The 14573-nt window shown below is 43.8% G+C and overlaps 1 long non-coding RNA gene across 2 annotated transcripts in view; it reads left to right on the top strand.

Annotated features, from left to right (window-relative positions):
- The window catches only part of LOC102158750, a 102738-nt gene continuing 89562 nt past the window's right edge, over positions 1398 to 14573 (top strand). The window contains exons 1-2 of one of the 2 annotated variants that reach the window (XR_002338790.1): positions 1398 to 3713; positions 4542 to 6645. This is a non-coding gene — a long non-coding RNA (uncharacterized LOC102158750). Of the gene's footprint in view, positions 6646 to 14573 lie in introns of both variants that reach the window. The other variant, XR_002338789.1, reaches the window with a different exon arrangement.

The raw sequence follows: 14573 nt of genomic DNA, 5'->3' as shown, positions 1-14573 counted from the left end.
AGAATAAATTTCTATTGTTATAAGCCACTCAGATTATGTCAATTTGTCACAGTAGTTCCAGGAATCCAATAGACTAACAGTGAAAAAATGGGTCATGAGTGTTCCAAAAATAATTTTAATTTGTTATTAAATTCATTAATAAACTTCCCCTTTATTATGCACTACTATAGATACCTCTTCAAAATAAAATCTGATTGGGCTAGAATAGAAATCTATACGGATTTTTAAATGCAATTTGGCCAAAGGCAAAATTTATGCCTGAGATGGTAAAGGAGATACTCATTTAGAACGAAATTATTTTAGATTGTTCAGAAAGGCAATTATCAGCATATAATGAATAGACTTGATTGGTCTAGGCAGAAACGAACACCTGTGTTCTTACAGGAATGTGTGGATTTTATGAGAGTGGAACTTGAGACCTGGTTTGCAGAACTGCTCTATTACCATTTTTTTTTTTTTAACCACTACCTGGCATTTGGTCTTGCCAAGATTTGAAAAAGTAACAGAATGTCTTCATATTTATGATACCCATTTTTGAGATAACAGTATTATTTTATCCACATTCCTTAATGATTGCCACTGTGAAGTTCTTCTAGAAAATGAAGCTGTAATATAAAGAACATGGTGACTTATGTGTACTACTGGTCTAAAAGATGGATAGGCGTTCCCGCTGTGGTGCAACAGAATTGGCAGCATCTTGGAGTGCTGGGACACATGTTCGATCCCCAGCCTGGCACAGTGGGTTAAGCATCTGGTGTTGCCACAGCTCCAGTTTGAGTCCCAGCTGTGGCTAGGATCTGATCCCTGGTCCAGGAACTTCATATGCCTCGGGGCAGCAAAAAAAAAACAAGAAAAAAAAAACAAGAAAAAAGATGGGTATTTGTTGCTTCAAAGGCAACCAACCAATGTGAGTATTTAAGAGATGCTATGCTCTTGGCAAAAGACAGTTTATTTAAGTTCCAATTAGCATTTCTAGTTGTTATCTAAGGCCCCCAGACCTCATGTGTTCATTAAACCAATTGAACAGTTGTACAAATCTCTTACCCTAGATTATATTTAATTCATGAGGTAGAACATTATACCGAGAAATTACCCATGGTCAATGTATTTTGGACAATCATATATTACAGGTTTTTTTTTTTTTTTTTTTTTTTTTTGCCACTAGCATTAGGAGAGATAGCCAACATGTAATTTAAAACTTACCACTTTTGGAGTTCCCGTTGTGGCTCAGCGGTAATGAAGGTGACTAGTATCCATGAGGATGTGGGTTTGATCCCTATTCCTGCTCAGTGGGTTAAGTATCCGGTGTTGCCACAAACTTTGGTGTAGGTCACAGACCCAACTCAGATCCTGCATTGCTGTGGCTGTGGCATGGGCCAGCAGCTCTGATTAGACCCCTAGCCTGGAAACTTCCATATGCCTCAGGTGCGGCCCTAAATAAATAAATAAGTAAAAACCTTTCCACTTACAACAGATTTATGTAGTTAGCACTAATATTCAAGATTGGAAAAATTATTTCCATGTTCTCAGGTTATCAGCAATAATCTTCCATACTTCATAGTAAGTTCAGGCAGAACTTATCTTCGGCTGTTTGTATGTGTGCTTAGATATATTATATTCAGAGAGATTCTGTACTGTGGTTTGTTTTCCTAAAGGAGAATATAGGCAGAGCCTCCCTGCCACATGCTCCATTGGTTAGGCTCTGAGTATGTGAGGGCGGGATAGGATTGGTCCTCTTGATTCCTCGCCCTCACCTCAAACATTCAGCACTAGTTCCATCTACAAACAAACACACAAGAACCTGATTTGCTTGTTGGTGACTTGATGCTATCTCAGAAGACAATTTCTATATACCAAGATAGACAAACCTGGGGACAAATTCTGTGGGTAATTGCACTTAGAAATGTCAAATCTTTAACTTTGAAGCTGCTGCATCTTTTCAGTGCTTTATTAAGTTATAAAGATTTTGCAGAAGTTTGACAAGAATGGAGATAATTTAAACAATATTTCACTTTGTTGAATACCTAAATTATCTTATTGATTCTCATAAATGTTTAACAATATTATAGTATTTTGTTGATTAATATGTGTGAGATCAAATGTGATATTTATCAGTAAAAAAAAAAAAAAAGGATTTTTGGTGTAGTTGTCAAAGTTCAAGTTTTGGAATCAGAGAATCCAAGTTCCAAATCCCCCCTTTACCATTTATCATCCATGTAAGCTTGGAGGAAATTGCTTAAATACTTCATCCTCAGAGGGCATATATACTGCCTATGTCCCAGGGTTTCTATAAGGATAAATCATATGTGCTCAATAAATAGTGCTTATGATGGAAATGTTGCTTTGCACTTTCTTTCCTATACTTGGGAACCACAAGGGGGAGAAAAGATTATTGTTATTCCCTTCAGGAAAAAATATTTTTAAAATGTAAAATCATATCACACATGCCATCTCATTGTGGTTTTGATATGTGTTTAGTGATATAGAGCATCTCTTCCTGCGTTTATTGGCCACTTGTATACCTTCTTTGAATATTCAAGTCTTTTGCTTGTTTTTAAATTGGGACAGTTTTTTGTTGTTGGCTTTTATCCACAGGTGATTCTTAGAGAAGCAAAGTGAATTGAGAAGGTGAGTCCTTCATGAAGTGTCAAGGGCCCTCTGTGGGGTGGTTTGAACCCACCTTTTGTCTCCTCTGCTGCTTTTCCCAGCAAGAATCTTTTGCTCTAGCTATATGTTTACATCTTCTAGCCTTTGTTTATACCATTCCAACAACTTGGATAGCTGAAGCAGAAAGACTTGTTCTTGTCTGCATAAGGACCACCCTTCTCTGTCTCCTACAGAAATAGTTCTGGTGGAACTATAGATCACAGTGTCCCTCCCATTCCTGGCCACATTGGTGGTGCATGACCTAGGCTTGCCCAATCCCAGTGCCCCCATCACTGTGATATCAGAATTGGCTCAAAGGATGGACATGCCAAACAAGACTCAATTTCTGTACCTTCAGGGAGATGTCTCTTTCTGCTTGGCTTGCCAAGCTAGGATGATATAAGCCTGGACTACTTGCTTCTTCCTTGACAGTGTAGCCCATCTATAGGGAGAAAGAAAAGGTTACCAGGCAAATGTAAGAATATGATTATTTAAATCCCTGGATCCAACCATACCTGAAACTAGATACCCCAAACTGGATATTTTCCATACATAAGCTAATAAATTCCCCTTTTTCCTAAGCTCACCTGAATTCAGTTTTTGTCACTGGTAACAGAGGAAATTCTGACTAATATAAACTCCCATTCCTAGTTCTCTCATCTGTCCCTTCATGCGTCCATCCGCCCACTCTTAAGCCTTTTAACTCACCCAACTTGGATCTGCCGTCTTTTCTTTTCATCTGGTCCAAAATGATGTTCTTACTAGGGATCTCCAGTAATCAAGGAGTGGAGAGACAGCTTTCCAAGTGTTCTGATTTCCAACCTCCTGTCCTCCCTGTCCCTTAAGTTTTTCTGTGTTACATACTCTCTGTTTCTACCTTGTGTAACAGGGTGAATCTTTATGAAAAAATAGTCTTGTGGTGGCTAGTGTGGGCTTATGAGGGAGACATTTGGCATCCCCAACTCCCCTACTCACACCTTAGGGCAGCGCTGGGCAGAGGCTGAGCTCCTGTCTGAAGAAGGAGGAGCACGGGGTCTGCAGAGACATATGGAGGGAGAGTGAAAAAGGTAATTGCAGAAAACAGGACCTGGTGATCTCCTTGCTGCGGGTTTTGAATATATGGCATTTTCCCTTTGGTAGCTATGCCCTTCCATAGAGGGTTTCCCACCCCCAGCCCACGAAGGGAAAACTGCCCCCAGGTGGGATTTAGAAAGAGGTGGGCCATTCGCATGGGAGCCACTCATCTTTATGTTTCAGTCCCGAGAGGGTGGAGCTGGATCCTTTATCAGAGGCAGTGTTTTCTTTCACTCCCAGAACCCTAGGAGTCCAGGACTGTTGGTCAGCAGGCCACCTGCAGGCCCAGATCAGAGGAGAATCTCCTCGTCCATCTCCATCCTGCCCCCTGAAACGATTCTCTTCTCTCCACTCTGAGCCTCTGCGCGCCCCCACCCTCCAGGCACATGTCTGAATCTTTGTTTCTTGCTCTTGCACTTTCTTTGAGACTTTTGTGAACTGAGAAGGGGAAACGCCTTTCAGGGTCTCCATGTTAGAGGGAAGGAAATTTCATAGAAAATGCTTAGTGTTAAAACTCAGCGTTTGGACTAATGGATGAACAAATATGTTCTGTCTGTATAATGGAACATTATCTAGCCCCAAAAGGGAAGGAGATTCTGATACATGCTACGACATGGATGAACTTTGAGACCATTATTCTAAATAAAATAAACTAGTCACAAAAAGGACAAATCCTGTATGCTTCCACTTATATGAGATCCCTAGAGGAGTCAAATTCATAGAGACAGAAAGTAGAATGGTAACTGCCAGGGGCTGGAGGAGGAGAGAATTGACAGTTATTTTATTATTATTATTATTAACTTATTTATTTTGCTTTTTAGGGCTGCACCCATGCCCTTTGGAAGATCCAAGGCTAGGATTGAGTCAGAGCTATGGCTGCCGGCCTACAACACAAACACAGCAATGTGGGATCTGAGCTACGTCTGCAACCTACACCACAGCTCACAGCAACACCAGATCCCTGACCCACTGAGCGAGGCCAGAGACTGAACCCGTATCCTCATGGATACTAGTCAGATTCGTTTCCACTGCACCACAATGGGAACTCCAAGAGTTATTTAATAGGTATACATTTTCAGATTGGGAAGATGAAAAAATTCTGGAGATGAAGGGTGGTGACAGTTGCCAATAGTGTCACTATACTTAATTCCGCTGAACTATGCACTTAAAACTGGTTAAGATGATAAATTTTGTGTATGTATAGTTTCAAACACATACACACACACACACACACACACTTTGAGCTGGACCCTGCCCCTTAGTGTTCACCTCATCAGGAGGACCCAAAGTTATTTCCAGTGGGTGAGAGTGTGGACATTATCATGTTCTTCCTTGAGCCTGAGAGGGTGCTAGGGTGGCGTGGCCATGAAAGCCAGCCCCCCAAGGACACAATATCAGGGTCCCAGAGACCAGATAAGCCATATTGAGGTGTCCCGCCTCCCAGCCACAGCCTTTTCCCCTGGTGGCTAAGGCTTCCCAGAGACAGGGACCCATGGTTCAGGGATGAGGGACAAATATCCCCACACTGACCAGGCCACAGACTCATATGTGTCCTTCAGCAGAGGTGGCTGAGCTTTTCACAGGTGCCTGGAAGGAACCTAGGCCCACTCGTCTAGTCACCCCTGAGGGAGACCAACGCCTCAGCATGGTTCTGTCCAGGACGTGGTTACAGTTGGGAGGCTCTGTGGGGACAGGAATCCAAAAAGACCTGAGTCTGAACACTTCAGAACAAATGTCAGACAAAACTAAAACCACTTCCTGGGGGGGACAATGCCTGGAGAGTAGGAGCCCAACTTGCCACCCTCCACACCTGCCACTGCTAGGGTAGACTTTTGGAACTTCCAAGGTTGACAGAGTTCAAGATGCTTTTCCTCATTAACTGCCTCAGCCACAATTTCACAGCCTCTTCCACCCACTCTGGCATCATCATTATCAACAACAACAATAAAAATAATACAACGGCAGCAGCTGATACTGAGGGTGTCTCATACAGCAACCACCAAGTCTTTACATGGTCTAACTCGGTGGTAGATGCTATTTTCATGATCCCCATTTTACAGATGTGGAAACTGAAGCACAGAGAGGCTAAGAAACTTGCCGCAGGTTACACAGCTGGTGACTAATGAAACTGGGAATCAAACTAAGGCTGTCTCTCTCCAGAGCCTGTGAGTTTTCTCGCTGCAGTGTATAGTTCTTCAGTACTGTAAGATGACAAATGCTCACACACCTGCTCTCCTAAAGAAACTCACAAGTACCAGCAACTGGAGCAACTGGATCTGGGGTCAAAGCTGCATCCCAGCACGTCAGCTTTCCAGCCAGGCAACTTTGGCTAATTACTCCATTTCTCTTGGCTTTATTTACATTATCAGCCAAATGGGGGTATAATCCCTTATTTGTAAGGGCCTGTGAGGATTAAATGAGATCACATGCATGAATGTGTGCAGCACCATAGACCCCCAGCCATGGTGGACACCTAGAAGATGTGGCCTCAGTCCTCTCCCTTTTTGTATGTCCTCCAAAGTTCCCTTAACTCTCCTGGATGAAAGAACAACATCTACAAAACAGAGACAAGTCTATGCATTCTGCCACACAAAGCTCTTGGAAGAGACAAACGCAGGTAATGTAAGACTCCACGGCACAAAGGCCAGTGCTCCGTGGATGGCCTTTAAGAAGCCGTGAGACTCTGGGGGAAAAACATGTTTTCCCAGCACATTCTTGCCCACTGGAAGGATCTTTGACTTAGTGGCCTGATGCCCTGCTCTCAGTTCTGTCATTCCATCAGAAGGCCCTTGGGGACTAGCCAGTCTGCAAGCCCAGGGCACATGCCCCCACTCAATCATCAGATTCTCCTTCAAGACTCACCTCTGAATACAAAAAAGGTCTGTCTGGGAACTTATTCATCTTCTTGACCTCCCTGTTCTATAGGTAAGTCAGCCAACTGGCCAAAGCAAGAGTGAAATATTTATTAATATCATAAAAATTTAATACTGATTTAGATTTCATCTTTATTTTTGACTCCACTTAAATAGATTGGGTGAATTGCAGGTGTATGGCTCATTGCACTGTGAATATCACTGATGGCACTGTTCCTGTTCCAGATAATGGATGCTATTAGAAAACACTTGGCAAGGCCATTTACTTCACTGGGCTGCCTTCCTCCTCTCCCTCCCTCCTTGTCCTCCTTCCTTTTATGTTCCCATAGCACTGCATGCTCCTCTCCTAGCACTTCCTGCCTTGGTTCCTTGGGGTCATGGCTGACTTTCTTGGTAAGCTTGCTCTCCCACCCACCAGCATTTCACTTCTCTCCACTCTCTCCTAACCTCCTACATCTCTCTGGCTCCTTCACACTAGTTGAGGGCATCTCATCACCATGGAGTCACAAAATGTTTGCTATGTCACCTGTCCAGGCAGGAAGAGGAGGAAGGAGAGAGAGGCAAAGGAATAAAGGCAGTCTTTCTCCCAGCAAAGCTTTGATTTTTTTATGTAGGAAAGGTTCTTTTCCCCAGAACTTTTTGTTACTGGTTTGGGTCTTTGGACTCTTCAATCTATAGAAATTGAAAAGAAGCCGGACAAATTCCAGCAACGCTTTCTTGGGACTCATGGTGCAGCATGAGGGAGTGACCTTTAAATTAAAAGACAATTTATCTGTTCTAACATGCTCAGTATCAGGGACTTGTTAGAAATGGAAAGAGTGCAACAACAGCTTCCATTCAGAAAAAAGGAAGAACAGGAATTCCCATTATGGCTCAATGTTAATGAACCCGACCAGTATCCATGAGAATGCCAGTTTGATCCGTGGCCTTGCTCAGTGGGTTAAGGTTCCATTGTTGCTCTGAGCTTTGGTGTAGTTCGCAGATATGGCTTAGAGTCCGTGCTGCTGTGGCTGTGGTGTAGGCCAGCAGCTGCAGCTTTGATTTGACCTCTGGCCTGGGAACTTCCATATGCCGCACCTGTGGCCCTTAAAAAAAAAAAAAAAAAAAAAAAGCAAAAAGAATGGGAAGCATGTGGCTGTCACTGTTGCATGAAACTTAAGTCCTGCCCATGGGGATACCCTGCTTGTTGGGTGCCATCTGGCTCCCTGCTCTGTTCTGGGGGCATCTTCTATAGCCATTGCCCACTGTGGACACAGTTCTGCCCTCCAGAGGGGTCCTTTCTGTCCTTTACTCTCCAAGGCCATTCATGAGTTGGTTCTCAGTGGGCAGGCCATCCCTGGGACCATACAACTTACTGACTGTTAGTGTGGGTTTGAGGTCCTGGAGGTAAGGGATTGGTAGTTACCCACTAGCCTAGGATTATTTCATGTAATCATTTTACTCAAAATTTGGTTGGCTTTTGGTCTTTTTTCAGGGAGATCAGTTCCATTTCAGAGGAACCATAGCCAAAGATCTCCTCTAGCCTAAGCCTTACATGTGACATGTCCAATCATTTACCTAATGACTTCTATGTTTTGCCCTTACTCTAACTGTATTAGCTGCATTGCAGTGATCCAAACTAGTGGCTTCTGGGAGATACCCCCTTCATACTCTTTTCTTGGGTCCCCTCTGTTAGATGGAATTCTTAAGAGAAGGTTCTGGAGAAAGATCTTGGGTTCCAGTTTTATCCACTACTATAGTTGTTATTTGCAGGCAAGAATTTCAGTCCGAGGTAAAGAAACACTGTGTGTGTATGTAACCTAAAGACTCAGAGTTTCCTGGTGGCTCATCAGGTTAAGGATTCTGTGTTATCACTACTGTGGTGCCAGTTTGATCCCTGGCCCAGGAATTTCTGCATGCCATGGGTGCAGCCAAACAATAAAATAATAAATATACCTGCAAAACCCTAATATCTAAATTCTTGGACTTTCAATCCATTCAGACCGCAGGATTCCAAGTAAGGGTGCTTCTCTCAGCACTGTCACCTCCTTTCCTATCACTACTAGACATCTGACTGTCATTGGTTTCAATCCATTCCTCTCTTGTAGAACACTGCCCAAAGTGGCCAATAACAGCCCCATTCTGAAATTTTTTCTAACATTACCTAACACTATAGCCTCAGCTGACAGGGAAGCATGTGGCAGTCACTGGTTCACGAAGCTTAAGTGACTCTGTCCCACAGTGCAGCAGGTGACTATTTAGCCAAATGTTCTTCTACTGCATAGCAGAGGTTGCAGACATTCCATCCATCAAAGTTGGGGTTCTCAGTACCCCTTCCTCCTCCCTCAGCCCTTCCCCACAGCACTCCACTGCCAGCTCCAGATTTTGGTTCAGTTAGGAGGGCACTTGATCTCAAGAAAACTTGAATAACAAGGAGAGATTTATAGGTCTCATATGACTGGAATTTTGGGGCAGTCCACTGCTGGCCCAGCATGAAGGAGTGTTATGGCTCTCAGTCTCTTCCTAGCTTTCTGTTCCACTCTTTATGTTTTTTCTTTCCTTCCAAATTAGGCATGTTTCTTAGTTTGCGTAACTGAAGCTGAGTCAAGATGATTAAACAAAAGAGGAGTTTCTTGAAAGAAATTTTGGGGAAGACTGGAGTAGCAGGCTGGAAACTAAGCCTCAAAGATCAACTCCCCACACTATATGTAAAACACCACAGGACTAGCTAGGGAGGAAATTGCTGCCATTGCCCTACAGAGCACCACATGCTACAGTGGGCCTGTTTCCCAGAGCTTAATCTTCCTAAAATCTCACTGCTGCACTACCAATGTCTCTTTGTTTCTTGGAGCTTAACCACTGCTGCCCTCTGGAGCCTCTTTTTGGATTGATGCCTTATGAAGGCATCTGAATTGAATCTGATTAGTGGGGTCAGGTCACATGCCTGAACTCTAAGTGCAAAGGAGACCAGGCCGAGTTTTCTCCATTCTACGCAGGGTCACAGGATTCTCAAGGTGAGACCCATATCCCCATCCCTCCCCTCTGGCAAGCACCAGTCTGTATCTAAGAGTTCAGTATTTTGTCTGTTTTGTTTCGTTTTTTAGACTTCATGTATAAGTGAGACTATGGAGTATTTGTCTTTCTGACTTATTTCCCTTAGCATAATACCCTCAAGTTGCATCCATGTTGTTGCAGGTGGTTAGAGTTCCTTCTTTTTTATGGATGAATAATATTCCATTGCATGTATACACCATATATTTTTATCCATTCATCCATCGATGGACACTTAGATTGTTTTCATGTCTTGGCCATTGTAAGTAATGCTGCAGTGAAAGTGGGGGTGCCGCTGTCTTTTCAAGTTAGTATTTTAATTTCCTTCAAATAAATGCTCAGAAATGGAATTGCTGGATCATATGGTAATTCTATTTTTAATTTTTTGAGGAACTTCCATACTGTGTCCCACAGTGGCTGCAACAGTTTACCTTCCCAGCAGTGCACAAGGTTTCCTTTTTTCCACATCCTCACCATCACTTGATATCTCTTGCTTTTTTGATGTTAGCCATTCTAATAGATGTGAGGTGATATCTCATTGTGGCTTTGATTTGCATTTCTCTAATGATTAGTGATATTGAGAACCCAAATTTATTGAATTTCAGTTAATTTAGATTTATATTTCAACAGCCATGGATGAGTAATGGCTAACTGGTTGAGGCAGCACAGCTCTGGTGGGCTGGGCCAGCCATTATTTTTATTTATTTATATATTTTATATTTTAATTAATTAATTAATTAGTTTTGTCTTTTGTCTTTTTAGGGCCGCACCTGTGGGATATGGAGGTTCACAGGCTAGGAGTCAAATCAGAGATGCAGCTACCAGCCTACACCACAGCCACAGCAATGTCAGATTTGAGCCGAGTCAGCCACCTAACAGCACAGTTCATGGCAGCACCAGATCCTTAATCTCTGAGTGGGGCCAGGGATTGAACCGGCATCCTCATGGATACTAGTCAGATTCATTAACCACTGAGCCATGACAGGAAGTCCTATTTTTATTTATTTATTTTTGCTACTTTAGGGCCACACCCATGGCATATGGAGCTTCCCAGGCTAGGGGTTGAATCAGAGCTGTAGCCACTGGCCCACACCATAGCCACAGCAACACAGGATCCCAGCCACTTCTGTGACCTACACCACAGGTCACGGCAACGCCAGATCCTTAACCCACTGAGCAAGGCCAGGGATTGAACCTACATCCTCAGGGATCCTAGTGGAGTTCGTTAATCACTGAGCCAGGAAGGGAACTCCTATTTTTATTTATTTATCTATTTATTTATTTATTCATTTATTGGCTTTTTTTTTTTTGTCTTTTTCAGGGCCACACCCTTGGCATATGGAGGTTCCCAGGCTAGGGGTCTAATTGGAGCTACAGGGGCCGACCTATACCACAGTCACAGCAACGCCAGATCTGAGCCACATCTGTGACTTACACCACAGCTCATGGCAACGCCGGATCCTTAACCCACTGAGTGAGGCCAGGGATTGAACTTGCAACCTCATGGTTCCTAGTCTGATTCATTTCTGCTGTACCACGACGGGAACTCCAATAGAGATCTAAATCTTGATATTTAGGAGTGAATGGTGGAATTTGCAACATCACTAGTGGGTGAGCAGCGTTATTTCTGGGCCTGGGCTTTTCCAGTGCTCTTGAAATTATTCATTTTCTGAGCAAACCCCAGCAGGGTTTACATGACCACAGGGTGAAGCCAATATGAAAAGGATGCCTGACGAGGGCTCCCTTGGGAGAACCACAGGCTGTGGGACGTAGACCTAGAACTGACTTAGCTGGAAATCACTCCTCGCTCCAAAGGGCCTGAGAAGAGAGCTGGGAGTCTGAGAGTTCAGCCCCTACTCTGCCACAGCTGTCTGTGGGAACTGGCCAATCCCCAGTGACTCTCTGGTTGCAAATCTTTCTTCTGCACATTGATGTATGTCACCTTCCTGGCAGGGAGCACACCCAGAGCCAGATTCTAGGCTCTAAATCCTATATCCACACCGAATACCCAGGGCTCTTTGAGAGGTTGGCTGTGGTAGATCTGGAGCAGGGGCAGCCTGGAGTGAGCCTGGGACGTCTTGTGTGAGAAAGAAGGAAGTGCTCAAAGATTTGAACACAACAGGCAATACATATAAAATCATGGGCCCTTCAGCATAATAAAAAAAAATAAAAAGCGAAGGAAAGAAATAACTGGAAGAAAAGAAAGAAGGAAAGAAAGAATAAGGAAGGAAAGAAGGGAGGGAGGAAGGGGAGAGAGTGGCCAACTTCTCACCACTGGAGGCAAGCATGACACCTTTTGAGAAGTACTTGTTCATCCCAGGGAGTAAAGGAAGCTCTTCTTCAGAGAAGAATGTCAGTGTCAAAAGAAAGAGAGAATCAGAAAATTGATGATCTGTAGCCATCAGGGAGTGATTCATTCAGGCCAAGACCATTGGTGGAGGCTAAAACCATTTAGTGAGAGATTTGTGGGGATCGGGATGTTCCCAGGGCAGGAAGCATGGTGCCACTATGTCCCCTTCCACACCCACTAGTGAAACTGTGATGACCTTGTTTACATAGCATGTGATACTCCTGGGCTACTTGACCCTCAGCTCTCCTTTATGGCAGGCAGGCTTCTTCTAATTAGCCCATTTCATAGAGAAGGAAAACAAGGCTCAGAGAGCTCTAGGGACTTGTCTAAGGTACCACAGCTGGGAGTGGCTTCTCCTGAACCCACATTCTTTCCACACCCTGACCGCCTTGCCCAGCTGTACACTGCTTTCCAGTTTCCTGGTCACGTTACCTCTTGCTCTCAACCTGCAGTGCTTTTTCACTTTCCCAGAATGAACTCAGGGGCTCTGCATAGCAGTGCAGCCTTCCCATTCTCCATCTCCTCTGTCCCGAGTGCATTCCCATCCACACTGTCTGGTGCCAACCAAGACAGCTGCTCCTACACCCCAAATGCCCCCAGGCTTTCGTCTCTGTCCCCACAATCATTGCCTACAGTGACTGTTCAGGAGGTCTTGGCCCTAGTAATTCAGAGGAATGGAAATGACAGTGACCTCTTTTTGGAAAACGTATTTGATTGGGATGAAGTGTTTTTGGCGAAGGGACTAAAGCACAAGGCCAAGTCCGTGTGTGCTGTTTGCATGTGAAATGCAAGGCTGTTTGGGCCACTGGAAGCAAAAGGGCAGGTGACACCAATAGAAACCCTCAGAGTCCTGCCAGGGCAGTGGGGATAGTGTCTGGTAAGCAGCAGTTATGAGCTGAGACTTGCTTTACAGGGATGGACCAGTCTGGGGTTGGAGGAGGGTGCCGGTTGTGACACCCAGAAGACCTCCCAAGCCTTGTGTTGTTTTCTAACTTGGGGGTCTGCACCTCAGGTTCCATACTGAAAAACTTTTTTATCAAATTCCGAATGAATAAAGATTAATAGTTGACATTTAAAGAGCAATTGCTGTTTTCTTGGCAATGACTGAAAGCTTTACGTATATTTCCCAATTCATCTTTACAGACACTATTATTCTGCCCATTGAGACAATTTTGTATTCTTTTCCCTCTAGGCCCCCATGGGGCTTGCTCACCAGAAGGATAGAGTCCTAGGTGGTGCCTCTCCTTGGCTGCCCTGTGGCCAGCTCTCATTTTAGTGCAGCTTGTGAAGTGAGTCTGGGGTTATAGAAGAGCATGACTTTCAGACCCTCACAGTCCCTGGCTGAGAGTCCACTACTTAATAAATGGGCTTATCCTTGGCCAGTGTTCAGAGCAGTGTTCAGGACATGAGTTTGCTGACTTCCCTTCATGCTAGTGACCCCTCTTGACAACCTTACCAGACTACTAAACACAGGATGGGGGGGGGTGGCAAAAGATTTTAATGGACATTTCATCAAAGAAGTTTTGAAGATTACCAATAAGCACATAAAAATACTCTAGTATCGTTGATCATTAGGGAAATGCAAATTAATTCATGGTAAAATGCCACCATACACCTCTTAGAAGGACCAAAATGAAAAAGACTGACAATACTAAGTGGAGGAACTGGATGTGGAGGAACTGGAACTCTCAGATGTTGGTGAAAATGTAAAATGATAAACCATTTTAGAAAAGTTTGGCTGATCCTTATAAAGGTAAACATATACCTACCATATGACAAGTAATCCCTAGGCATTCACCCAAGAGAGATGAAAATGTATGTCCACATAAGAACCTGTACATGAATGTTCATAGTAGCATGATTCATAACTGAAAAATGGAAACAACTCAAATGTCCTAGTCACTTAGTGAGTAAATAAACAAAGTAGGATACCTCCATGGAGTAGGGCACTACTTGGCAGTGAGTGAAGCAAGTTCTGAGGATGCAATGATAAGGATGAAGCTCAAAATTATTAAATGAAAGAAGCTATACTCAAAAGGCTACGTATTTTATGATTTTAATTTTATGACAGTCTGGAAAATGTTAAAACTACAGGTATGGAAAAGACATCTGTGGTTGCCAGGTTTAGTGCTTGGGGAAGGCTATTAACCACAAAGGACACTCTTTAGAGGTGACGGAAATGTTCTTTATCTAGATTGAGGTGGTGGTTACATGACCATACATTTGTCAAAACTCATTGTTATATAACTAAAATCGATGAATTTTATTGGATGTAAGTTATACTCCTGGGAAATGACCTTGTCACCTTGATTCCCTTAAAGGAACCCTGAGCAAGTCCGTCTCTGAGGAGGGTTTCTGTTAAGACCCTTCAAAGGCTAGATTTCAGAAACATCCAGTCTAGAGAGGCCCCCCTCAGCCCAGCCCTGCTGCTCACTCTCTGCTCTGGGCAGCTCTGGGCACCCTGTCAAACTGCCTTCTCCTGCATCAAGATCTGAGTGTCAGGGAAGTAGAAACACAGGGCCCAGGGGCCCTGATAGATGAAGTTGGTGTTGGAGGTGCCCAGCAGCTGTGGTCTGGCTAGACCCAGGCCCCAGGCTCTA

Source organism: Sus scrofa, chromosome 14 (genome assembly GCF_000003025.6).
Source record: "Sus scrofa isolate TJ Tabasco breed Duroc chromosome 14, Sscrofa11.1, whole genome shotgun sequence".
Taxonomy (NCBI): Eukaryota; Metazoa; Chordata; class Mammalia; order Artiodactyla; family Suidae; genus Sus; species Sus scrofa.
This window is presented reverse-complemented; position numbering and strand designations above follow the sequence as displayed.